This window comes from Puma concolor, chromosome B2 (assembly GCF_028749965.1).
Source record: "Puma concolor isolate L17-30 chromosome B2, mPumCon1.1.hap2, whole genome shotgun sequence".
Lineage (NCBI taxonomy): Eukaryota > Metazoa > Chordata > Mammalia > Carnivora > Felidae > Puma > Puma concolor.
Genome location: NC_141671.1, coordinates 7,905,189 through 7,929,775, shown reverse-complemented (window position 1 = coordinate 7,929,775; position 24,587 = coordinate 7,905,189). Strand labels below are relative to the sequence as shown.

At 44.8% G+C, this 24,587-nt stretch overlaps 1 protein-coding gene and 1 long non-coding RNA gene across 9 annotated transcripts in view; one reads left to right on the top strand and one right to left on the bottom strand.

The window, feature by feature from the left end:
- Nucleotides 1-24,587, top strand: part of LOC147580701 (uncharacterized) — a 550,245-nt gene that overhangs the window by 388,986 nt on the left and 136,672 nt on the right. The gene's annotated exons all lie outside the window — the stretch shown is intronic.
- On the bottom strand, nt 1,303-7,719 carry LOC147580703 (uncharacterized). Of its 2 annotated transcripts, XR_015251011.1 has the most exons (3): nt 5,745-7,719; nt 5,521-5,664; nt 1,303-5,263 (listed from the first exon to the last, which is right to left on the bottom strand). It is a non-coding gene; the product is annotated as an uncharacterized LOC147580703 (long non-coding RNA). The 2 variants fall into 2 exon arrangements; XR_015251010.1 differs by having other exon boundaries at nt 5,521-7,719.

The window sequence follows — 24,587 nt, the reverse complement described above, 5'->3', positions numbered from 1 at the left end:
GCTTTTGTGTGCTGTCTGTCTGTTCTGGTGAGATCTTGCTGGTACCCTCAGAGTGCCTAAGTAGGCTCGTTGCTGATCGCACTGTACTGAATCTTGCTAGAACCTTGTGAATGTGCTCGCTGGGCAGTCGTGGAGGCTCCCTGTGCCACATGTGTGTGTGGGGGGTGGGGGCATCCAAATGGCTTTGAGTGTCAGTTCCCATGTCAGTCGGAATTCTGTGCTAACAGAGCGCATCTGCTCTGTATTTTACAGATGAGGATATTGAGTCCCAGAGAGGAAACGATTTGCCCCTTTCCCTGAGCTAAGCCGGCAGGGTCGCTCCCGAAATCTAGGTCTGCAGATTCAGCCCAGCGCCCTTCCCTGAACGTCACACAGCTCCTGTCATGATCTTGAGGTTTGTTGAAGCCACAGGACTGCGTGATGGTTGTACATATGTGGATTTCAGTGCCCCAGTGGCATGGACCCCTCTGTCAGTCTACGGCCTGAGCCCGGTTCCATGACACGTGGCGAATAGCCACTCGTGTGGTCTCAGAACTGGGTGCCTGAGGATGTCCCGATCCCCTGGGATAGTGCCTTCTGCTGCACCCTGTGTGCCCTTCTCTACTTGTCTTTTCCTCTTGGGGCCCTGCGGTTCCCGTGTAGAGGCAGGCAGCCCCATGCGGAGCCGAATTTCAGCCCCGTGAAGGGCATTAGCATAGACACCATACATTCTTGAAGAGCCAGGATGTAGTTTTCAGGTGGATATACTTCCGTTTTAAGAACACTTGCTTTGACCTGCTCTGAGATCAAGAAGGGGCATTGCCCGTGTCTCCAGAGGATTCCCTTGGTGCTTTCTCTGGGTTAGAACTTGTCTCAAGAAATGGTTTTGCCCTGCAAGCTTCTAACATCTCTTCCCTTATTGGCTGGGAGCTTTTGTGCAATGGATTTTACTGATAAGCTACTAAATTTAAATCTGGCAATTACACGGTGTGAATTACTTCAGGGAACTTCCTCGATTTTAGGCCAGGACTGCAGTCAAGCCCCAGGCTGTCAGGATTTGGAGTTTTTCCAGTCGTGGTGATGGCTCACCCTCCATACGCTCTTATTTTGGTACACAGTACAGAACGGATCAGGATAATTCACTGGATTTAGGGATCCAAATAGTTAAACGATCACCCGTCACGGGACGTGTGCTGGAGTTCAGCTAGCCTCATTCACATCTCCTCCTGATTTTGTGCCTTGGCCCCTTCTTAGAGAAGAACTACTCCATTTCCTAACTTCTCAAGGGGCCAACCAGAGTTTGCTTTAGTTGCTTCCCCCCCCCCCCCCCCCGCCCCCCGCCGTGTGCCAAATTTCTCGCAGCCCTTTTCTCAGGAATACCCTACTCTGTTTAGGCTGCCACAGGCCTTTTAGCTTAACTGTTGGTCTTGTTGATTTTCCGGTATTGGCTTTTCTCCTGCTGCCTCTGGGGTTCCTCATTTTCTTCTCTGCTCCCTTGGTCTCAGGTACTGGTTGCTCTTTTGGCTTTATTGCCTATTAGAAGTATGGGCAGGCGGCAATTGCTACACTTTGACCTCTGGTGGTTCTTCCCCTGGAGGGCTGGTGTTAAAGAGGCCAGGAAGGCAGAGAGCTGGGAACAGGAGGGAGAGGAGCCCAAGTCAGCCTGCTGATTGCTCCTTAATGTAGCCAGATGTTAAGTACGAGGAGAAGAGTAAATGAAAGCAGGCTTTTCTCTCGGTCCCTACAAAGCCCTTCTCTTTGTCACTTGCCTTGACCCCTTAGCTACTCTTTGCTTTCTGGGTTCTACAAATGACTAGCATTTATTACCTCAGGTACAGACGGAATTAGAAATGCCTCTGTAGGCTGGTCTGGAAACCTAATCACTTTGATGACTGTTACTATGAGAAGCTGTGTTGTGAGTTTTGGGTAAATTTCGAGCATCCCTTAGGCGTATGAGCCATCTGCATGTTTAGGTAAGTAGATCGATCCTTTGTTGCTCGGTCTTTTTAAAGCTGGTAGTTCATTTTAGAATCTAAAGTTATAATGACAGATAGTTTTGAAGGTATCTTAAATGGGCAAAAAGCCTACTCTTTTTTGGCATTAAATCTCGTTTGTTACCTCCACACACTTCTGAGAGGTCTACATTTTCCTTTCCGTCAGTGTCTTTCAGAGGATTGTGTTTTGGTCTCGGGATAATTGTGCTTTAAGAATACAGCATATGGTTGGGGACTTGCTTTTAAAGTATTATACAGAGTTTTCTCATTTTAGAATAGTTTTTTGTTCCCCCTTGGCTGACTTGACTAAATACCGTAAACTCAAGAAGCACTCCATGGGTGCAGGTCTGGTATCGATTATCATTAATTCTTCCTTTTATGACTTTGCCACTTAAATACACATTTAGAAACAAACCAAATAAACATTAAATAGCATAAGTAGATTTTTGACTTGGGTGGTCCAGTGAGTTTCAACATGTGCTTATGCTTTGAAAGGTGGTTATGAAAACATTATATTTAAGCAACCCATTAAATGATTGCAATAGATTTATTTTGAAATGTATTAATACAGATATATTTAAAAAGAAATCTTGGATTATTTCTAACTTCTGTACAAAGTAGCTAAAAAAAGGTAAATTTTTGCCCATATAAGGGGTTAGTCACTGTATTTCAGCTTGGCTGGTATAACCTGATGGGTTTCCAAAGGCACGCCATTGGGCAAGTCACATGACTTCCTAAGTTCTCGTTGTTTCATTAATGACAGGCGAGATAAACTAGTTGGCTCTTAAGCTTTTCTGAAACTCTAGGATGCTGCAATTCTGTGACTTTAAAAGTTGATATTTAAAAGAATCCTATGAAGCAGAAAATACAGTATTTACTTCACAATATACATGGAGAGATGGCACGTTCTGGAATGATCAATAAAGGTCTAAAAATAGTCTATAATCCTAAGCCTTCTTTAAAAAGTCAGTCTTTATTTATGGCCTTGTTTAGTGAACTGTGCACACTGTTGGGAAAATAGATGGGGCATCTGGAAAAAATACTAAAATATTTATGGGCAGAGACTATACCTCAACACCTTAAATAACTTGTATTTCTTTCTATGTGTGGTGATACTGCCATCAAATGCAAGGTCAGCTATGTGAATCAGCCCCATTAGAATAACTTTGGATTTGGGCCAGTGGTGTTCTGTTGGTTTCTGGATTGTGTGTTAAAACTTGGAGCTTGGAGAGGAAAGCTTTTACTCCTACAGGTTGGCATTTTGCTTGCAACTCCCCAGAACAGAAAGGAGTCCTCCTTTTTGTTTCTGTTTGTCTTCCACACCTCGTGGTGATCATTGTTGCCTTCTGGTGATCCATTTCCCCACCTTGCAGTAGGAGGGTTTTTTTTTGTGTGTGGGTTGGGGGGAGGCGGTAATTAGTTGTCTAAGTTAATTCTCTTAAGGATTCTTAACTGGTTTCCTTGAGGAAGAATTGGGGATTAGGGAGTGATCTCCCAAAACCATTGTAGAGAAGGTGTTGTATGAGGTACATTAAATGTTTAAAAAAAAAAAAAAAAAGGCCCCGTAATGTAACCTGTTCGCAAAATCAGACAGTGGCTCCTGTAAGCAGAGCCTGGGGCAAGCCATTTTGATTTGTCACAGAGGTGGCTCTTGGGCAAATGCTAATGGCACATGAAGGCAGAGTGACCACAGCGTTTAGTGTAGGTTCCTTTGATCACTCGTAACTGGTTTTAATATTATACCAGCATTTTATCAGAAACCAAAATATTTCTCTGTGTTCTAACCCTGGCTATTGTGTGTTTTTCCTCCCTCTCTGAACCTGTAGTGTCAATATTGCATGTCAGCAAGTCTCTTAAGAAAAACTGTAGCCCTAAGGACTTAAGAGCATTTGATTCCCATTTGTCCCAGGATGCTAGGGGGAGGGGGGCAGAGGTCATATCTTGATACCCCTGGACCCTACTCAGTGCCTGGTATATGGTGGGGGTCTCCTGTTGGGCAGGGCTTCTGAGGACCCTGCAAGAATCTTCCATTAGAATCTTAAACTGCCTAGCATCTAATTGATCATGGAAGACAGAATAAAATGAACTTGGTTCCTTTTGTCCTTCTGTTATTTCTTCAGAAATGAGGGTCTCCCCGCCCTTTACAAACCAGTATAATCCTATAAATGCAGAGTTAAAGTTTATCCGTTAATATTCATGCTTAGCAATAGTTGATAAAAAACAAACATCCTACCTCTCAGCAATAGGCTAGTGTCGTATGATTAAATTTTTAGAAATCGAAGAGGCAAAAGAGAGTGTAGATGCCTTGATAGGCTCATAAGTTGCTTACAGTGGAAGAGAGTCTGACCACATCTATGCTGGCTGTTTTTCTGGGGGATGCTTGGGCTGCTGGAGATACATGGATTTGTTCCTATCTCTACTTATAATGTGGCCGTTTAGGTCTTTACTGTGAGTTCTGTGGCCATATCTTTGCCACCTTCTAGCTTGGCTTGATATTTTGAGACTTGTCAAGGGTTTCCCATTCCACCATCTAGGCCTCCTGCCTTCTGATCGTTGCACTCGCCGCCTCTGTGCTGGCAGTGATGTTGGAGGCACAGGTCTGTGCAGCTATTTCTATGCCCAAGCTTCCCTGGTGCTCAGAGGCAGAACCTGTGTTTGTCAGTTGGTGGTTTAGATGAGTTACAGGTAAAACACGATGCAAGTCTCTGTCTAGATGCTTATCTTTTGCCCTAGCAGAAGCAGACAGAGAGGGAGATAAATGTTTGGCAGCCTTTGTTTAAAAAAGGAGCTGCTGGTGTCTAGAACAATCCCAGCCTCTAAAACATAATATAGGGCTTTGGAGGTGGGGGAAAGACAGCAGAAAGCTTTACACCCGAAGCCTAGTGTTGAGTTAGGGCTCGTAAAATCTGACTATTTCTCAAAGACCAAAACAGGTCATCTTGGAACGTGAAGGTGTTCATTTTATAGAGAGAATGAAATCTTCAGTGCCAGCACGTCCCAGGATGGGTTCGTAAAGTCACGATAGATGTGATGTCTCTCATTCGAAATGCTTCCATTGGTTTCGTGTGCTTAGCACGTTGTAGGATATCCAGAGGAGTCCAAGGGCTGCGTGCAGGTCTGTTGTTATGATAGCAGTACTTCCTTGATCTGGAACAGATTAAGGCTAAGGGATGGGGTGACTGCTTCTTAGGTCATGCTGAGGCACCCTTGTGAGGGGAGCAGCCTGGGGGCGGGGGGTGTGCTGGTAGCTGGGCCAGCCTTTGCTTGTAGTTGCCCGGAGTCCGGAAAAACTGCAAGAAGAAATTACTCACAGACTCCTGCCACCTGCTTCAGATCATGCTGAAGTGACCATGGTAGATCCGTGACCCTCCCTGCCTGCTTCTCAACAAGCCCACAGTTCTGTGAGGGAAAGGACCGGGGTTAGAGGGATTATTCATTTTATTTTAGCCCCACAAGTTCCTCTTTATTATGACCTTTTTAGCCCAATTTAAACTGTTCAGTGAAGAAACTGATATGTAAGCAAAAGTAAGAAGATGAGGTCACTTACCTTAATTTCCTTAAGCCTTTAATCATTGTAAATAAAGATCTGGTTTCTTTGGAGTTTGCAGTGATGTCTTAGTTTTGTGGTGATTGGTGGACTGTTGGCAGATTGAGTCATCGTTTGACTTGAAGATCTAGAATAACATACCATCTGTCAAGAAATGATGACAGTAGTTGGTCTTGACACACCAAAAGTTGCATTTATGGAACAACCTAAGATTTTTTAGTTACCGTAGTATACCTGGAATCATGCCGTTGCTACCCAATGGCCTTTTGAAGGTGGGACTGACTTCCTCTTTCCACGGGGCCCTTGGCCAGTATAGAGCTGAGCACGAGACTTGCTTATTCCATAGCTCTTGGCGCACAGTAGACGTTCAGTAAACACTTGATCGGCAGCTGCTGGCAGTTGTGGGCCTCTTGGGTGAATTCTGAGATGGATGGGGGGTGAGGCTGTGTTTTCATTCACCAGCCCGAATTGCACTGCCTGGGCTCCCACGGTACCGTCCTGATAGGATGGTCTTTGGCATTTACTGTTCTTCTGCAGACTCCCCTTAGGGGCGGTGTCTGGCAGCAGTAGAGTTTGAATCTTGCTCCCTGTTGGCCTTCCTCTACGCCGCCGCTCTGAAGGCTTTGTGTGCGTGAGGAAAGTCGTCCCCCTGGCCTGGTCACCCAATTTTGGCAGAGGATCAACGGCTGAGCCTCCAGCCCCGCAGATGTACCACTCAGCTGGTCTCCGGACATCGATGACGTGCAAGCGATCCCCCACGCTAAACTCGAAGATGAGAATTTTTTCTTTGAAATTTAAAAGAAGGATAAAAATGTGGTTGCTTTTCAGCCTAGATTGATGAGCTGGTGTGGGGGGAAGGCCGGCCTTTGAAATCTATAGGCCTCATGTTGCAGGCCTGACCCCGCCGACCCCGGTAGATTAGTAATGGTCTACGCAGCCTGCTCTGTCAGCACGTCTGGCAGGGCACGCACAGATGGTGCCAGTTGGAGAAAATCGCAGCCCAGCGCCGCACCACAGCCTCGCCTTGGCCGTGCTGCCTCGGGGGGAGGAGCCGAGACCGGGTCCTTTACAGACGTGTTCGTGCCCCGCGCTGTGGACCAGACCTGGGAGGAAGCCGGTCCAGGTTTAGGATGCGTTTGCCGGTCACGACTTCAGTCGTGCTTTCTTGAGCTCGCTCAGGCCTTCTGCCCCGCCGAGCAGCTGGGATTTGTACTGGGTCTGTGGCCTTGGGCTTGTTCGGCAAGGAATTTGAAACTAGAACTGATCTCATTCCAGGGAGTCCAGCATAATGTGATACTTGTCTTCCTACAGTCAGTGAGCCTCAGGAAAATGCGAGTGGGATGCAAGGCGGGGGGCTGGGAAGGGGGAGGCAGGAGTCTTTAGAGTTGGAGTCATCAACCCCCGGGAAAGAAGAATTTCACTGGAGAAAGCCGCTTCCGCGACCGGCTTCTGGGTTGCCGGGTGGTACCCTGGGTTGGTGAACACTCCTGTGTGGTGTCAGCCCTGGAAGTGGGGACTCTGCTCCCCACAGGTGGGAGGGAAAAGGCCCTCCTTGGCACGTAGCCATCGACTGGGGGCTAGGCTTCTAACCAAGTCGAGGGGAGCCTGCTCTTTGGACTTAGACGTTTTATTTTTTGAAAATTCTGCTTGGAGTCGAAAGTCCGGGGTTGAGGGCGCATACCCTCAGAACGCCCCTCCACCCGAGCCACATCTCAGTAGGTGGAGGGCAGGCTGAAAAAATCCCAGTGTGGAGCAGATGTGCGGGGCCCCATGGCAGGGGCTCGGCTCGCTCGGTCGGCCCCGGCCTCGGCCCGTTTGTGACTTTGTTTTGTACTCTTTTTGCCAAAACTTTCTTCTGGAAGTCTCCACCCGGGTTAGTCTGGCTTTGTACCTTGTCACTGTTTAACGGATTCATTGGATTTCTCTTGAGTTTGAGGAAATCTGTTTGATTTCTTGAGTTTTCCTCAGAGATGCCACTGTTGGAAAACGCGAGCCGCTTTTAAGCGTTCGCTTCGGAGGAGCGGACCTGGGCTCCACGAAGGCAGTTCGTTTCTTCCTCCCGAAGATGGAAGGACATAGGTCCGCTTTGACACACCTGGTGCTTCCGAAATTGGGCCGTGGGCCGTGGCCCGGAGGGCGACGTGAAGGAGGAAAAAGGACGTTTGCCAAGTGCACGCCGTGGGTACGCACCCACGTGAGCCTTGCTGGCTGCGGCGCGGAGGGAGGGCCCCTGGGGAAGCCTGCGGCCATCTGACGGAGGCATGGCTCTCCTTGGCCAATTGAGCGCGGCTCAGGCAGGATAGCTTTGGGACTCTATGGGAGACTGAAGGGGAAAGTCAAGGTTGCCTCCCAAGCCGGAGGCGGGAGAAACTGGGAGATGATGAAGTGGGTTGGCAAGAGGAAGAGGAATTCTGTTTTAAGCCGTCGGTAGTTGGAACACCCATTAGGTTCTTGGATTTCTGGGTCGGGATTTGGGCACGGAGGTCTGGCCTAGAGAGGCATTTGGGAGTTAACACGTAGTAATGGTACAAGAGAAGGGGGAGAAATGGGCAAGTCCGGAGAGGACGAAAAGCGAGCTCCCAATTCTCTCCCCCCCTCCGGTGTTTGAGCAGCGACAGGTATTTGCTGAGAGAAGACCGTAACGAAAAGTACTTCGTGATTGTCAGGGTCAGGCTGGTTGTGTATTTGATTGGAAAACTCGTTAGTGTCTTGGCAATGCAGACACAAATTCTTAACCCTGAAGCAGAATCTTGGAGTACTTTGGGCCATTTCACAGATGCTCTACCATTTGAAGTAGATGCCAGAACAAACGAGGAGACGGACGGTGGAGAGGCTGGAGCCCACAAAGCAAGCATCTGCTGGTTATTGAGTTGCAGGAATAGCAGAGGGACAAGTGGACGGCAGGGGCCAAGAATAAAACCTGGTCAAGAGGCCACATCCACCCAGCTTGGCAGACAGGCCCGGTGGCTTTGGTAATGACACTGGTGCCTGCTGTATGTGAGCCTTTCCACCGAGTTTAAAAAAGGCTTTCCTCTAACTACCGGGTCGCCCAGAAGTTGGGCTCCTTCTGCCCTTGGTGGTTTTCTTCCTGTGGAATCAGTGCTGTGTCTGCTGACTCCACCATCGTACTTGTGGTCCTGCCCCGAGCCCCTAGGAGGTTTGTGAGGACATGCCCTTGTGGACGAGCCCAGCAGAAACCACATGACTTCACGGCTAGACTGGCACACGTGGACTTGACCAAAGCTTTGTCGCTTTGTCTTTTTCGATTTCTCTCCCCGCCCCCTCCCTTTTTGTTCTCTGAGTACTTTTGGCATAAATAATATGTAATTAAAATCATTAGAAATTTCATGGCAAGGCTTACTACTAGTGGTGAGGGATTATTAACACCGGAACTTCCTTTGGATTAATACTTACATTTTGACTGGAACTCCCTTTTTTATACCCACATTCACCACCAATTCTATTTTAAGTATTCTAACTCTGGGAATGACATAGGAAGGAAAATAGACCCACAACTTTGGAGGAAAAAAAAAATCCAGGAAATAATTTGGTAGCCTTTTCCTTTGTATGCCCCCACTGTACATGAAGTCCCAGAATAAATATCCATGAGACTTTTCACTTTCACTCATTTTCTGGGGTTTGCTTGTGTTGCGTTCTGGGAGAAGAGACCCGTAAGCACTAGTTCCTGATGCATTTTATGTCCTTCGTTAGAAGGAAGACAGTTTGCCGAGACTAGGATATCCTAAATATTTGCAGCTGGAATACTTCTGGCATCTGCTGAAGGTTGTGTTTTAAAATGCCATTATGTTGTGCATAAATGTGCTCTTTTTTGTGTGTGTGCCACTGTGAGTGTTGCTTAGTTTTAATGTTCATCCACCTTTATGTAAATAATAAGTGGTAAAAGTTAAGTCCAGCTTTTCCCCTGCACCCCACCTCCCCCCTTGTCTGTCATTTACTGGGCACTGGGCTGCCTTTTGGAACTCAAAGACATGCATGAAATGGTCTCTGCCCTCAAGGAGCTTAGTGTCCCATAGTGGTGGATGTAGAAATAGATGCTTTTAGTTCAGTGTGATCAGGGCTGTGGGAGTATATTCCATTCTAGGGGGCACTGTTGGGAACATAGTCTCTTGGAATTAACTGTACCTCATTCTTGAAGATCCAGTCTAGAAAGAGGGGTGGTCTGGGTCTTAAATACCATGGGATAGGTGGATCGCTATGGTTGGTCATCCCGTATCAGCAAGCTCTAAGGTGGGGGGTGGTGGTGTGGCAGTTGGAAAGGTTGGAAAGCAGAGCCGAGGTCAGAGCTTGACCTAGAGTTGATGTTACCTATGAGGGGTGTCGGCTAGTAAATGGTCTCCTGCTGGTATGGAGGATGAGAGGGATTGAGAAAGGGGAGGAGAGCCCGGCCAGGGTATCCACTTGGGTGGTTGTTGGCAAATCGGATGAAGGCCTGAGTTAAGGCGGGGACCCCGAGCAAACTCCTGAAGAGAAAGGTGTCAGAACGATGTGGAGATGAAATTGGTGGGACTTGTTAATTCTCACGGTGCCGTGTTGGTAGGGAGTGGTAGCAGGGGAGGCGTGGGGCTCTTCTCTTGGTAGCTGAAATGATTGGGTAGCCATCACTGTTGGGATTGTGAACAGAAGGGGAAGAGTTCTGTGGGGAGACCAGTTGTGAGTTTGTGTCATTAGTGTTTCTTGAATACTTTTAAACTACATCTTGGGGGCGCCTGGGTGGCTCAGTTAAGTGTCCGACTCTTGGCTTCAGCTCAGGTGTAATCTCATGGTTCATGGGATCAAGCCCTGCATCAGGCTGTGTGTGGACAGTGCAGATCCTATTGGGATCCTCTTTCCCTTTCTCTCTGCCCCTTGTCTGAGCACAGGTGCACGCTCTCTCTCTCTCAAAATAAAAAAAACCCACTGCATCTTGGGTGCTGTTTGACTACTTGATAAAAGTTGAAGTATGTGTTCAAGTCCAGCAGCACTGACTGTGAAAATTGGGGGCTACAGGAATTACTGCATGGAGAGGGCCTTGATGTCTAGACACATGGATTTAGCAGGATTGGAATTGCCCTGATCTCCTATTTTCTACTTGAAAGCTGGTCTTTTAAGCCAGCATAAAGCCCTTAAGCTATGTCTTTGTGAGTTGCGTCCAGTTTATGCGTCCTTCTTGCTGTCTCTACTGCTACCACACTTCCTGTGTAGTCTACTCCCGTGATGGTCTGCTCTCCACAGAGCAGGTAGCACGGTCCTTCCAAAACACTAGTCAGATTATCTATCCTCTGCTTATACCTCTGAAGACTAATCATTTCACTGAAAGGAAGGGCGTGTACGTACACACACACACACACACACACACACACACACACACACCCCCTGAAGCTGTTGGTTGGGTTCCCCAGGATGTGGACTCAGAGGTTTGAGGAAGGCTCTAGGAAATAACCCCTATGAGGGGTGAGGGAAGTAGGATTGTGTAGAGCAAGAGATGGAGTTTGGATGCAGTTGTAGGAGCAGACACCTGATGTTACAGTGATCTTTGAAGTCGAAATGGCCTTTCAGACCCATTCTTGCCCTCCTTAGTCTATACGTGGCTGGATATACCTGAGCAGGGGTTTGAAATTCTTGTGGGGCAGTTTCCCTTGTCAGTCTGCTCCTGGAGAAGGACTTAACTGGGGCCCATTGGCAAGGAGCCTTTCCAGGAGTTAGAGGAGTTGAGTGTTTTGGTGCTGGCGGGATTTCTGGACGGTAGACAACAGCATCCACCACATGCAGCCTGAAAGTCTCTGTGTGGTCTCCCTCCTTGTTCCTGTTGCCCCTGTGACCTCATCGTCTATTTTCTCCTTTGCTCATGTCACTGTAACCACATTTCCGTGTATCCCTTTGACTTCATATACATTTAGTTGGTGTTGCCTGCTGGGAAAGTAGACTCCATGAGGATGGAGACTGCTGACCGTTTGTGTCCTTTTTTTTTTTTTTTTTTTTTTTTAATGTTTATTTTTGAGAGACCATGAGTGGGGAGAGGGAGAGAGAGAGTGACAGAGAGAAAGAGACAGGGAAACACAGAATCTGAAGCAGGCTCCAGGATCTGAGCTGTCAGCACAGAGCCGGACTCTGGGCTCGAACCCACGAGCCATGAAGATTATGACCTGAGCTTCGAAGTCAGATGTGAACCGACTGAGCCACATAGGCGCTCCTGTGTGATTTTTGATGGTGTGTTTTAAAAGATATTTTTGGAAAAGATAGCCTGTTAAGTGCTTTTCCTTTGGAAAAGTAAATATTCAAAGATTGAGAAGTACAAATGAAATACAATTTAAGGGGTAGTTGATACTGTGGTCTGATTATTTTGGGACTCTTTGAGACGAATTCACGTAGAGCATTTTACTGGTGATGGATTTATAAAATAGACTTGATAAACACTAGTTTTCAGCGCTACATCTATTGTATGAAATAACGTGAACCTGTTGTGCCTTTTAAGGGTGTACTACTTTGTCATTGCAATAAAATCTTCTACTGGACAAGCTCCAGTTGAAATAAATACTTATCCGAAGGCAGAAATGATGCTATTAATAATTCAGAAGAGTTTTCAATTAAGCATTAACAATATCATTGCCTTTGGCGGCAATCTGCTTGAGCTCATAATATCGAATTATTTTTCTCAATGGAGCTAAAGTTAAACCTCAGATAACCAGAACTCAGGGATTCCACCTTTAAAAAAAATGTTTTTTATGTTTATTTTTGAGAAGGAGAGAGCATGAGCTGGGGGACGGGGAGCAGAGAAAGAGGCAGACACGGAATCTGAAGCAGGCTCCAGGCTCTGGGCTGTCAGCACAGAGCTCGACGCAGGACTCGAACTCCCAAGCCGTGAGATCATGACCTGAGCCCAAGCTGGACATTTAACTGACTGAGCCACTCAGGTGCCCCACGAATTCCACCTCTTTAATCAACATGTGCTCTTTGAACATCTGTTAAGAGAAATCTAGAAATCGTAAAATAGATCGAGGATTTTTTTTTTAAGTGTCCCTTCCCAGGCATATCTGGTTTTCTGTTGATATTTGGCCTAGTATTCTAGGACCACATCCTCACAGTTGCCTCCATTAAAAATTCTGATTGAAAAGCATCATGAACTACTTGAAAATTCTATCAAAGAAAAATTATGTTCATTACATGGAAACATGAGCTAACGAATGCATCTCCTAAAGATGTCAGTGATAGGTGTCCTTCTACCGGATGGGGGAGGGACTTGGATCATCTGTACTGTTCCTGCTCTCGCGGGTCCCCTGTCCCCATCAGAAGGCTAGCTAATTTTCAGTGAATAAGAAACTCCATTTATTAAAACATCCCATTCAACATAGCGTGTTTAGCGCACGTGCTTTGGGCCAGAATATAAGATGTGGTGATAGTAGACTTGCGCATGAGTTTTCTTCATTTCCTGAAGCAATAGTTGATGTTTCTGCATTGCAGGTAAAGAGAAAGTGATTCCTTAGGCTCCCAGAGGTGTCTAGAATACTTACGTTATCGGGCATACTTCCTTGGTATGTGTGTGTGTGTGTGTGGGGGGGGGGGGAACAATAAGAGTGGTGTTACATTCAGATTTTACCTACGTGAATTTTTCTTTTCTGGCTAGGATATATTTGTGTCCATCATCCTTCCAGGTAGACTACTATCACGGTCACTCCTTCGTGTTCACCCCCAATTTTTTAATCAAAAGGCACTTTCCCACCTCAGACACTAATTATTACAATGGCATGATTTGCCAGACAAACATGACTCAGTAGTGGTATTTGAGCAACAAATCAATGAGCAAATATTGATGCAGCAGACTTGCCACATGAGTGTGACACCATCTGGGGTTCTGTACATGATTTATAGCAGAAGACACAGCATCTCTGACTTTAAGTGGCTCAAAATTAATTAATGGGAGATGGGAAAGAAACAGAAAAATTAGCCAAAGCTCTTGAACTCATTTTCACAGTTGCTCATGTACGAGCATCATTCATTCATTTGGTGTTTGCCGATCACTCTTGCTTGCTTGTCAGGAGATGTACTGAGGCTGGGATGAATGGGGAATGTGTGTGCCCTGATCCTCTGGGAGATTACAGATGGGGTATGTTTGACCATATAGTTAGTAAGATGGAGAGAGCATCTTCAGTGATCCAGAAATGAGTGAGGTAATTACATAAACTACTTAGGAGTAAATTGTCAGGAAGGCTTAATATCTAACTGCTGCAGAGAGCACTCTTCATCACTAGTAACAGGTGGATTTGCCTATGGGTCTCTAGAGTGAGTGTGTGTGTGTGTGTGTGTGTGTGTGTAGGCAGTGTTGGCAAGGGAATTCTGTTGAGTTGGGGTCTTTTGTATATTTCCAATGCCTTTTTCAGCTGTACTTGCCTTTTTTTTTTTTTTTTTTTTTTTTTTTTTTTGACATGCTGTAATGTTAGAGCATAACATGCTGGAGCCTGTAGTTCTGGTTTGAGGTCTGACTTTGCAACTTACCAGCTGTGTGAAATTAGACAAGTGACCTAATCTCCTTGAACCTCCACTTAAACAGCTGTAAAGAAGAGACAGAAGCTCTGAACTACCTGCTTCGTGTACTCTTCGAGGGTTCAAGGGAGACCACGTGTAACACGAAAAGAAGTTGAAAGGTGACATTGTATGCGTATTTGTTGTTAGTATTGAGTGGTTGTGAGGGATTGGTCCCCCTCGAGCACACCTACCCAACATGGTTTTCAGTTGTGGAAGATAATTGTGGCTGCATTCAAGGGATATGTTAGTTCGTGGGTTTGGTAGCGTTACTGCAAATGTAAGAGCCTTGTCTCATGCCTTTGAGATTGACCAACTGGTAATTCCAGGCCTCTAAATTTTAACTGAAGTCAGGCTTGGACTTGGACGATTTGAAGGAATTCTGTACAGGCAGGCCGTCCATACACATGCTTTCTTTTCAGTTTTATTGAGTAAATTTCTAAGCTATCAAAAGGATGCTCGTTCTGTAATGTGCATCTGTGCAAATGTGACTTGAATGGAAGCCTGATGCAGGCTGGCAATTTCGTGTATTGTGTTCACTGCTCTAACCCCAGGGCCTGGGGCAGGGTCTGGCCAATAACAGATGCTCAGTGGATTTTCCTTGAACTGTTGGCTCTTTGAAGACTGGTTGTTGTGTTTGAGGCACCCTGTAAGGTGTTTGGTAATAGTGGGAAAGTCCTCTCAGAGTCCATGACCTTAAGGACTCTAGCCTCTAAGAGATAGAAAAAGAAACGCAGAATGCAGTTCTCAACGAGTGCTCCAGTAGTGAGGTGGGTGGGGTAGGATAACAATTGGGAAGACTTCATGGAGGTGTTGGTAATGATTATATTCCATATAATGTGTTCAAGAATGGTGTGTTCAGTTCCATATTCAGGCAGTAAGAGGGTTCGTGGTTGGTAGAGAATTTAAAAACAATACAACTGACTGAAGGTTGGTTGGCTGTTTGAGGACTATGTGGGGAGCAATTGTAAAGTAAGACTGTGAGAAAATATCCTTCCCCCAGGGCTACTTTGGGCCTGCTCCCCACCCATCCCCCGCACCCCTTCCTGTGCCTCAGCTTCTCTGGGTGGAGTTTGTCCCATTGAGATACTTGAGCTTCGGAGACAATGGTCTCCTTGAGAGAAGAGCCTTCTGGCTTGGTAATGATGATTTTACACAAGTGTTCTATTAAAAAACAAAAAAAAAAACAAAAAAAAAAAAAAAGAAAAAAAAACCTAAACTCCGAACACATATCTACTTCAAGATAAACCTAGTAAAAAGGAAACTGCTATAACTCGCAGAAGTCTGGAAAGTGTTTTTTGTTTTTTTTTTGTCTCCTTTAAAAGCAATGTAGTCTTAAAAAAAAAAAGTGTACTCGACTTTAAAAATTGATCGTTGCTTGGATCAACCTCACATACCATCAGACCTCTATTATAAAATAAAATGACCTTTGACTTGTTGAAAAATTTTCATAAAGATTTTTGAATTCTATCATTTTCATTTAGAATAGCCAAGATTGATCTACCAGTGGGTTATCGTTACGTGTTAAGCTTTTTGTTTCTGTACTTAAGGAAAAAGGGAATCCTTTTCTTGGATGAGCCAAAGTTCACAACTCAGTGGTCATCATTCACTGCCGAATTTTTATCTTAATATTTGCCATAATTTGGATGTTGTGCATATTATAGGCTAATTAAGGATCTGTTCTGGCCCTGCTGCTTTGGGCATATGGAATGAGGTGGCACATGAGTCTCCATATCAATAGCAAACAAAAAAAAGAATTTAAGAAAGCTCTGAATTCCCTAGGACGGATTTGTGTTATTTGAAGCAGTCACTTTTCAAATGGTCCCTAATGGTGTGGTAGCCGTACCCACCAGAGGAGAGTTTTTAGCCAGCGAGTGCTACATCATTGATTATTGTGGACTAAATCATAACAGCCTATGAACGTTCCATTGTGCTGAGCCTAGAACTAATAGGAGAACATGTGAGGTCAGATCGGAAGTGGATTTCAGAACGTACTAACCAAAGAAGAGGGAGATGGAAAACATTTACAGACGCCCATGGGTGAAGCAAAGACTTGAAGGGAAGGTAACAAACAACAGAACTGTGTCATTGTGTAACTTCCTAGCCCTTGGGATTTCTTAAGACAGGTTGAAGCTATTGCTAACGTAATTAACTCTTCACCCAAATTTAGCTGACTTGAACATGCACACACCTTGTGACCTTCCTCAGCTGTTCTCACGAGGGTTTCAAGTACTTAACTCCATTAATGAGAAAATGCAAGAAAGTTGTTTGAATATTACAATCTCCTTGAAAGCTTCTACTTAGGCTAAGACCCTATGGGGGCAAGAATGACAGCCGGGACACAACAGACCCGGAGGGGCAGTATCCTGCAGAAATTTCTACAGAATAACCTGGACCCCTCGAGACCACGAGACATGGCAGACGGGACTTGGAGAACCACACAGAAGTACAACAGCGATGGATACCTACTGCTTTAGAGCTGTTAAATGGGGTGCCAATGGACCCCTAGTTGGCACTGGAAGGAAGGGGACTGTTGGCTAGTTGGGGAACTTGTCTGCATAAAAACTGGCAGCATATTGTAGGGAGAGTGGTTTTGAATGTGAGAACTTAGCTATGTTAAGGTTACGTTACATCTTGAGGTTTACTATGTGCCAAATATTGGACTAGACATTTTGAGGTGTAAGGTAAGTGAACTAGAGTGACAGCTCTGGAAGATCTGCTTCTGGGAGGTTCTGGAACCTATCACAAGGCCTGGAAAGAACCCTGTGGATGTGTTAAATTAGCTAAAGTTAATCTTACTTACTCAGTCACTTAGTTATCCATTAGCCATTGTTTGGTGGAAAGTTGGGGACGAAAATCTACTTCTTGAGAATGTGATAAGGAAGGGAGTGGTTGGACAAGTGGGAGGATTACCAAGAGCAAACTGTGTCCAGAAAATTGAGGAAGAGATAATTTCCAGAAGGAAAGGGTGGGTCAGATGCATCCCCTTTGACAGAGAATCCAAGTAAGATAAGTTCAGGACACGGGCAGTGATGGGGAGGTAACTGGTGCCTTTCAGGAGATGTGCTTAGGGGGAATGGTGTGGACTGGCTTACAGAAGCTTGAGGAAGACTCTTTTGAAAGAGGAGGGGTGTGTGTGTGTGTGTGTGAGAGAGATAAAGGGGGTGATGTATGACTTCACCATTAATACCGTCAATTTGTAACTGTCCTTGGACAAGTTACTGGATCATTCTGGGCCTCGATTTCCTGGCCTATAAAACAAGGTTGATAGTAGCAGCTAGAGAATAAAATGAGTGTTAATTCATGTTGTTGAGCAACCGGTTTCCAGAACCTTTTCATCTTGCAAAACTGCAACTCGCCACCCATTCAACAGTAACTCCCCATTTCCTCCACCCCTTCGACCCCTGTTCCTGGGACTTAAGTTTAGTGGCCAAACTCCTGGGAGTGGAATCGTACGGTGGTGGTCTTTTTGTGACTCCGCTATGTCACTTGGTATACTGTCCTTATGGTTTTCTTGCGTCGTAGCATGAGTATTGACCTGTCCTCCAAAGGAAGGAAACATTGTTTTGAGGGCTGAACAATACTTCATTGCGTGGATATTACCAGATCGTACTCATCCATTGGTCGTTGATGGATATCTGGGTTGTTGCCACCTTTCTGGCTGTGGTGGATAATAGTGCTACAAACATGGGTGTACAGAGAGCTTTTTCTCTTTCAAGCAAGGGGTGTCGGCTTTTCTGCTCCTTGTGAGTCATGGCTGGTGCGAGGGCGGGTGTAGGAACAGGCTATGCATGGGAGATGGAGTGGCTGTCAGAAATGTCTAGAAGCCCACTAATGGAAGGAAACAGAGCTCGGAGACAAAGGTCTTTTTCCTTTAGAACTTAAGGAGTGCTGTTCCCAAGAGTGTCGTGCATGTTGTATTTCTCAGTAGACAAGGGAAGGGTCCATCTTCCATTTCGTCTTTAAACTTGAGTGGCTGAGACACCTCAGATGCGTTTCCCATTGTGTTGGTCTATAAAAATGGTTTTCTTTCTTTTTTTTTTTTTAATTGTTAAAAATGCTTATTTACTTTTGAGAGAGAGTGCGAGAGGGGACGGGACAGAGAGAGAGGGAGACACAGAATCAGAAGCAGGCTGTGGGCTCTGAGCTATCAGCATGGAGCCCGATGTGGGGCTCGAACCCACAGACTTGAGAGATCACGACTAAGCCCAAGTTGGCTTCACCAACAGAGCCACCCAGGTGCCCCAAACGTTTTTCTTTATGGTGTTTTTTTTTTTTTTTTTCCCCTGGGCAAGACAACGATAATACACCTTCTCGACAGGTGAAGAGAATGTGACAGACCTCCTGCAGTGAGTTCATGGCCAAGCTTGTGTTGCTCTGGCAGCTGGGCGTGGGGTCCCCAACCCCCACTGTGCCATGTCTCTTACTGGTGGCCTCCAGCCTCTCCTATGTACATCTTGCTCCTTTTCTCCCTAATAAATGACATAAGAGCAAAAGTTGCTGTAGTATCTTGTGTTTTGTCTTTACTGAACTTGTAAAAATGTTGCTGTCTACACTCGAAGGGTAATAAACTCTAAGTCGAGAGTCCAGGGAAGGGAGTCCTTTACCTGATAAAAGGTGGAATCCTATTAGCCACATAGTTGATGATTTTCTAGGAGATGCTTCAGGCCGGACATAACTCAGCCACCAGGAAGTAGGATAATCCCTGAGACTGGTAATGTCAAAATTGATTCAACTTTGCCAAGGGTTTCGGAGCAAATGATCTCAGATTTTTCTCGTGTGGCTTGATGTCGAATAAGCTGTGGAGTAGTGAACCAAGTAGATGGGAACTGTCATTTTGGGCTAAAAACGGAGAATGGAGAAAAGGAGAAAAGAATACCTAAAGGTTAACTTTTTATGGTCTATTTAGCCATAATGGATGCTTTTTCTCACCTCATCAAATGGTAGGTTTGTGACTTGCCCGCCTCCCTCCCACCCTGAAATTTGTGGAGACCACCCCCATGTTCTCCTTCCACCCCAGCTTCTAAGGGTCTCCGGCCGCACCTGCAGATGCCCATCCCTGGTTGCCGTCTGCTCTGGGCCACACGCTCACCCCTCGGATCCCTTCTTTTACCCGGTGCCTGTTCGCTGTACAGCCTCAGCTGCCTTACAGAAGTGACGGTCTGTTGATGTAGAAAGGGTGTTGGGCAGTTCTGCTCCATCTGTGCCAGAGTTGAGCCTCAGCAGAGCCTTTGCCCCCCTTCTCTGGGGAAACTGAGGCTCTCTGAGCTGGAAGGCAATTGCTTCATGTGAGAACTGAAGGTTCTTCTTAGCAGAGGTTGCTTGACCACTGAACACAGAAGCATCAACTTCGGGAACTTACTGGGGTTCTCATTTCACATTCGGCACGAGAGTCTGCTGGTCCCTGGCCCAGGCACTTCAGGAGTTTTACTATCAAAATGTGAAATGCTTCTTGGATGTACAGGAAGATGTAGGCCTGCTCTGGCCGGCCGTATGCTCAACCTAATCTTCGAGTTCTGATGGGATGTCCTCCCACTCCAAAAGCTAATATTTGAATGTTTTGATAGGCTTTGAAATGTTGGTCTGCAACCCAAATAGAGAAGTGACTTTGCCAGAATAACAAGTGTGAGAAACCACTGGGTCTGGGGGGTGAAGCCAAGACTCCAAATCGATCGGCCAGGACTTTTTTTCAAAAATTGCGTAGAAGTCTGCTCTCCGGGTCAACAGAGCAACACTTTTCCTCCATGTTAACAGTTTTGGTGGGTCAGGTTTTAAAAAGATTGTCCCTGCCTTGACTTGGGGTAGAGGATTTTAATTCTGAATCCTGGGATTTTATGAAAGAATGGGAGAAACGGGTGAGGAAACAGAGCGGAGAGGAAGAAGAAGGTATCCTGGGTTAAAGGCAAAGGGTTGCCAGGTACCCAGGACACGGGGGGAGAGAGGGCAGAATGCCAAGCAAGACCAGCAAGATTCTGCTGTCTTTCTCCCGCAAATACGTGTTGCTTTTACCTGGTTGATGGTGCAGATGATGAGAAAATCAGTCTTGAGAATAAGATCCGCTAAAGGAAGCCAGGCTTCAACATTGTTCACTTCAAAATGGACTAAAAAAAAAAAAATCTGTGTGTTCTGATAGGTTTCCCGACTTCCTTCTTGTTTCCTCGGAACTCTAAACTGCCTTTGGTGGTGGCCCGGTCCTCACTAGTTACAAGCTTTTCTCCTTAAATAAAACTTTTGTTCCATTCCCCACTTGGACTGTGGTTTACCTGCTTAGCAGATGATATCCTTGGGGACTTGATCACAGTATCCCTGTACGAAACAAATTTATGCTAAGGAGTTAATAGGTGTTGTATCCAGGGGATCTGATATGTTCGGCACTAAGCCATGGGTAGGGATTTGGGTATTCTCCCGAGCAGCCTAGAAGAGAGTTCTAGAATAGCAGGGCTTCTTGGTGCTTCTGACATCTTGTACGTATTGGTTGAGTGCGCCGTATGTATGTATGTATGGTTCTGGCCATATTTAAATACACTTAATGGAGTAAGAAGTGTTTCCTTTGAATGCATAGTTTTCTGTTACTTTAGAGATTCTCATTAAATTTTCCAGCTGGAAAAGACCAACACTGGTGTCTATCTAAAGATCACAAATTGATATATATGTATGGTTTGTTGCTGTCTTGGGGTGAGAGAAGGTTTAAAAAACAAAAAAAAACAAAAAACAACAACTCCTGAAGCTGTGTTTCTCACAAGCAAGAAAAGCTGGGGCCCAATGATGCCCTGGGGTGAATGAAATTGGCCACATGTTGGCCTTCTCAGGTCAATTGTTGGTTTGGTGATTCCCGGCCCCCCCCCCCCGACATCAAAACTATGTTCTTTCATCAGGACCTTACCCAGTCAGCAGACCAGGTTCGGTTCTTTTTAGGTGGCATCAGGCTTGGAGTTAGTATGAGTCAGCAAATGGACAACGGCAAATGTTCAGCCACCTTCATGGTGTCAAGCCTAGCAAATTGGCAAATTAGACGAATATGCCAAATGTGTAAACAAGTCTGCCTGAGCCAAGTATTCCAAATGGGGACAGCAGCTGTTGGTTCTGTCTTTAGAAGATCAGAAGGGGCATTTCTATTCTTAATCTGTTATTGCCCTAGGTGGGGAAATGGCAGCTGTAAGATTTATAGATGGACGGCTCTGGGATAACAAATTCCCTCTTTGAACTTTTCAGCTCCAAGAGCTTCTCCTTATCTAACCAGACAGAGATACAGAGGCCTATTTATACTTCCTTCTAGAATTCTTGAGCCATTCGCAACATCAGTGGTGGGCTTAAAAGAAATTTTTTTTGGGGGGGGTGGGTAATTGATAGGAAAGTACTGCTCAGTAAACCATGATCACTTTCAGAAAAGGTTCTCTTCAGCTGCATTTTAAATGCTATTCATACTGGTAACTGGAGAGTCACACTTTTTTGCAGTCTGAGCTTAATTAGACCTAAGCGATGCCTGCAGGGTAATGGAAAACTCGACTCCCTCCTCTGTTCCTCCTTCCCACCAATTCTTTGAGTCTGTATAGTCTGCCTCCTAACCCTGTTCCCCAAACTTCCCCTTTAAAAAGTTATAAAGACAGTAACCACCTTCCAAGGAATAAGACTGTCTAATGGAAGGGAGTATCTGTGGTTCATTATTTAGTGCTGAACTTGATGGGGGGAACCTTTCCTGGTAAATCAATAAAACCAGCCTTATATCTGGCTCCCGATAACCGAGTGGCAGGTTGAAGGGACTTGTGACCTCGTGGGTCATCTGCTTTGATCAAGAGATATTGGTAAACCACTTGGTCTATGAATCTTTTCTGTAATTCCATAGCGTCAGGACATTTCCATGGATATTTTATTTATACAGAGTAACAAAACTGAAATCTCAAACCACCGTTTATAAAACCCACAAAGTGCTGGGCTATCATTTGGGCTGTGGACTCTAAGCTCTTTCCTGGTTGTGTTTTGCGTGGTGGGTGAATGTGTGTCTGATGGGGATGCATTTTAAAGGCAAGACCGATGTAAGGATATAATTTAGTGATGTTTTGCTGAGTGCCCTCCTCTGCATGTCTTTTCACATATTTTTACTTTTTAAACAATATTTAGGTAAACATTGCCTACTTGAGGCAGGCCCAACAACTTTGGGACTGTTGCAAACCTACGTAATCAATGTATGTCTCTTATGGCGTTAGCCATTCTTGGTAAAATTTAGGACTGCTTTGTTGACTATGTAGGACTCTGTGTGTACTTAACACATGAGCCAACTAAATGCCATTAACTGAGCTGTCCTTACTTTGGCTTATGCCCGGCCCCAAAGTTAAGTTTTCATATCGAAATCTAGCTTTAACTACTACTTTAAAATCTATGCCTTTTAATTTTAGATACCAAATATGGCAGAGTTATTCAGGTGGCCAAGTAGACTTTTTCTGACCTTGAATGTGGTTTACTGGTATTACATAAAAAAAAAAAAAAAAAGTCAGTATTTGCCGTTTTAGGATAGCATAAGCCTGTGAGATTTTCCAAAGATCATTTTTAAAGTCTGACATGCAGCTGCTTGACATCTACATTTTTAGCCAAAAGGCGTCTTCCTTGCATTTGGATTTAAGTGACCCAGGCATGCAGTGCAGGGAATAGTTGGCTGTGGGTTAATCTTTGGACACTTCATATCTGACAGGCACCAGCATCTGTGGTTTCTATTGCATTGTTCTTTAGATCTAGAAATAACATTCTCCTGAACCTGATGACAGTCAGGGGAATGTTTACTGAGATTGGTTTTCTTCCATTTGCATGGTTTAAAGCTGGAGGTAAAACAGAACACAACTGTGATTTAAACAAACAAACAAACAAAAAAAAGTCATTCAAAAAATAATTCCTGCCACTAGTCCGGTTGAAATAATCCCAGGAACTCGTGTTTTGTGGATTATCAAGATGGATTCTTTCGTTGAGTAATACATTGTATCCATGGACTTGAACATGGATGCCAGCTCTGTGTTAACATAGGCTTATTAGAGAAAGTGTATTTTTGTCTGCATATACATGCAAGCAAAGGCATTATCAGTGTTTTTCAACAGCACAACCAAAAAGTCAAAGGAGATACTTTCGTTTTAATATCATGTTAATGGAGTGTGTGGATAAGAGGGTCCTTTGTCGAAAGTTGAGCTGACCACATTTCATTTAAATTCAGTCAAAGAGCTTTTGGCCCTACAACGTAGGGCATATAATCTTATTAGAAAGCTCTTTAAAATCAATGAAAATAAAACAACCCTTAAAAGTGGTAGCACCGAGTTCATTCTTGAAAAAACAAAATCTATTTTCAATTACAGTGCTCTCTTAAGTGTACCACGGTGGTTTTTATTTAAAAAATGCTTTCATCCAGTATATTTGCTGCTGTCCTTCTTTGTTCTCAAAAGAAATTCCTTTTCTCAGCCATTTCAGAGCTAATCCTTGGGGCAGCCATTTTGCTGAAAAGCAGTCACAGAAGCCGTCTGTCGGCCCGGTCTGGTTCTTGCCGAGTGTCTACATGCATCCCTAAATGCCTGATGTGAGCTTCAGTTCCACATTTTTTGAATGAAATAAAACTAAGGTCAGAAAGTCAGATATAAAAAATCTTGCAGACAGAGCTCTCATTAACATCTACTCATCAATCTCCATTGATGAGCTGGCAGACCATTGTACTGTTATCATACCTGATACTGAGCTGATAGAAAATTTGATGCAACACACTGGCAGTTGTGAAGGGCGGCTGATAATAAATGGGACAAACTCAACAAGAAAGTTCAGTAAAATCTGCAGGAGGTGTTTTCTGTCCTTTGGCCCTGTTCCGTTGGCTGTTGGCTTTTGCTTGGCAAGAGGAGAGCATTGTTCTTACTTTCCCAACCAGAGAGATTTTAATGTGCTTAAACGTATTGGCTGTGCTCTTCTCTCACTGCCTTTCCCCAACGAGACAAATAAATAAAAGCTATGCGCTGGTGTGTTGAATAGGAAAACCCACACAAACTTATAAAAGTCCCAGAAACCTGAGAAGTTTTTTTGTTTTTTCCATCCTCCAAATAAAAGCCGCCTCTTTGATTATTGAAAACTTCTTTCTGTTCAAGGCGTGGTAAATATAAGTGGGCAACTAGTCTTAGAAAACAGGTTCACGTCAGTTATTTTTCTGTAGAATTGATACTGTGTTTTGATTCTTAACTGCTTCTATGTGAATTTAAGAGTTCTTCTGTATAATTAGGTAGCATCTTAAAACTTATGATTGGTCATGTTTCTGCCTTGCCAAATTTATGAGAGGAAAGTCATGCTAACAACAGGGCCAATTCCACTAATTAAAGTCATGCCTAAGTGGGTTAACATGATATAGATGTTTGCTTTTAATAGAGCTTAGGAAGGGTACTGAGTCCTGAAATGTTCTGTTTGGAAAGCTTTGCTCTATAAAACTTGCCTTTAACACGGCTGATGACTCTGAATTACAATGATAGACTTGCTGGTGTGATGTCTTTTTTGAGAAGAAACAACGCCAGTTTGGCTGAGTATTCTTATTTTTCAGG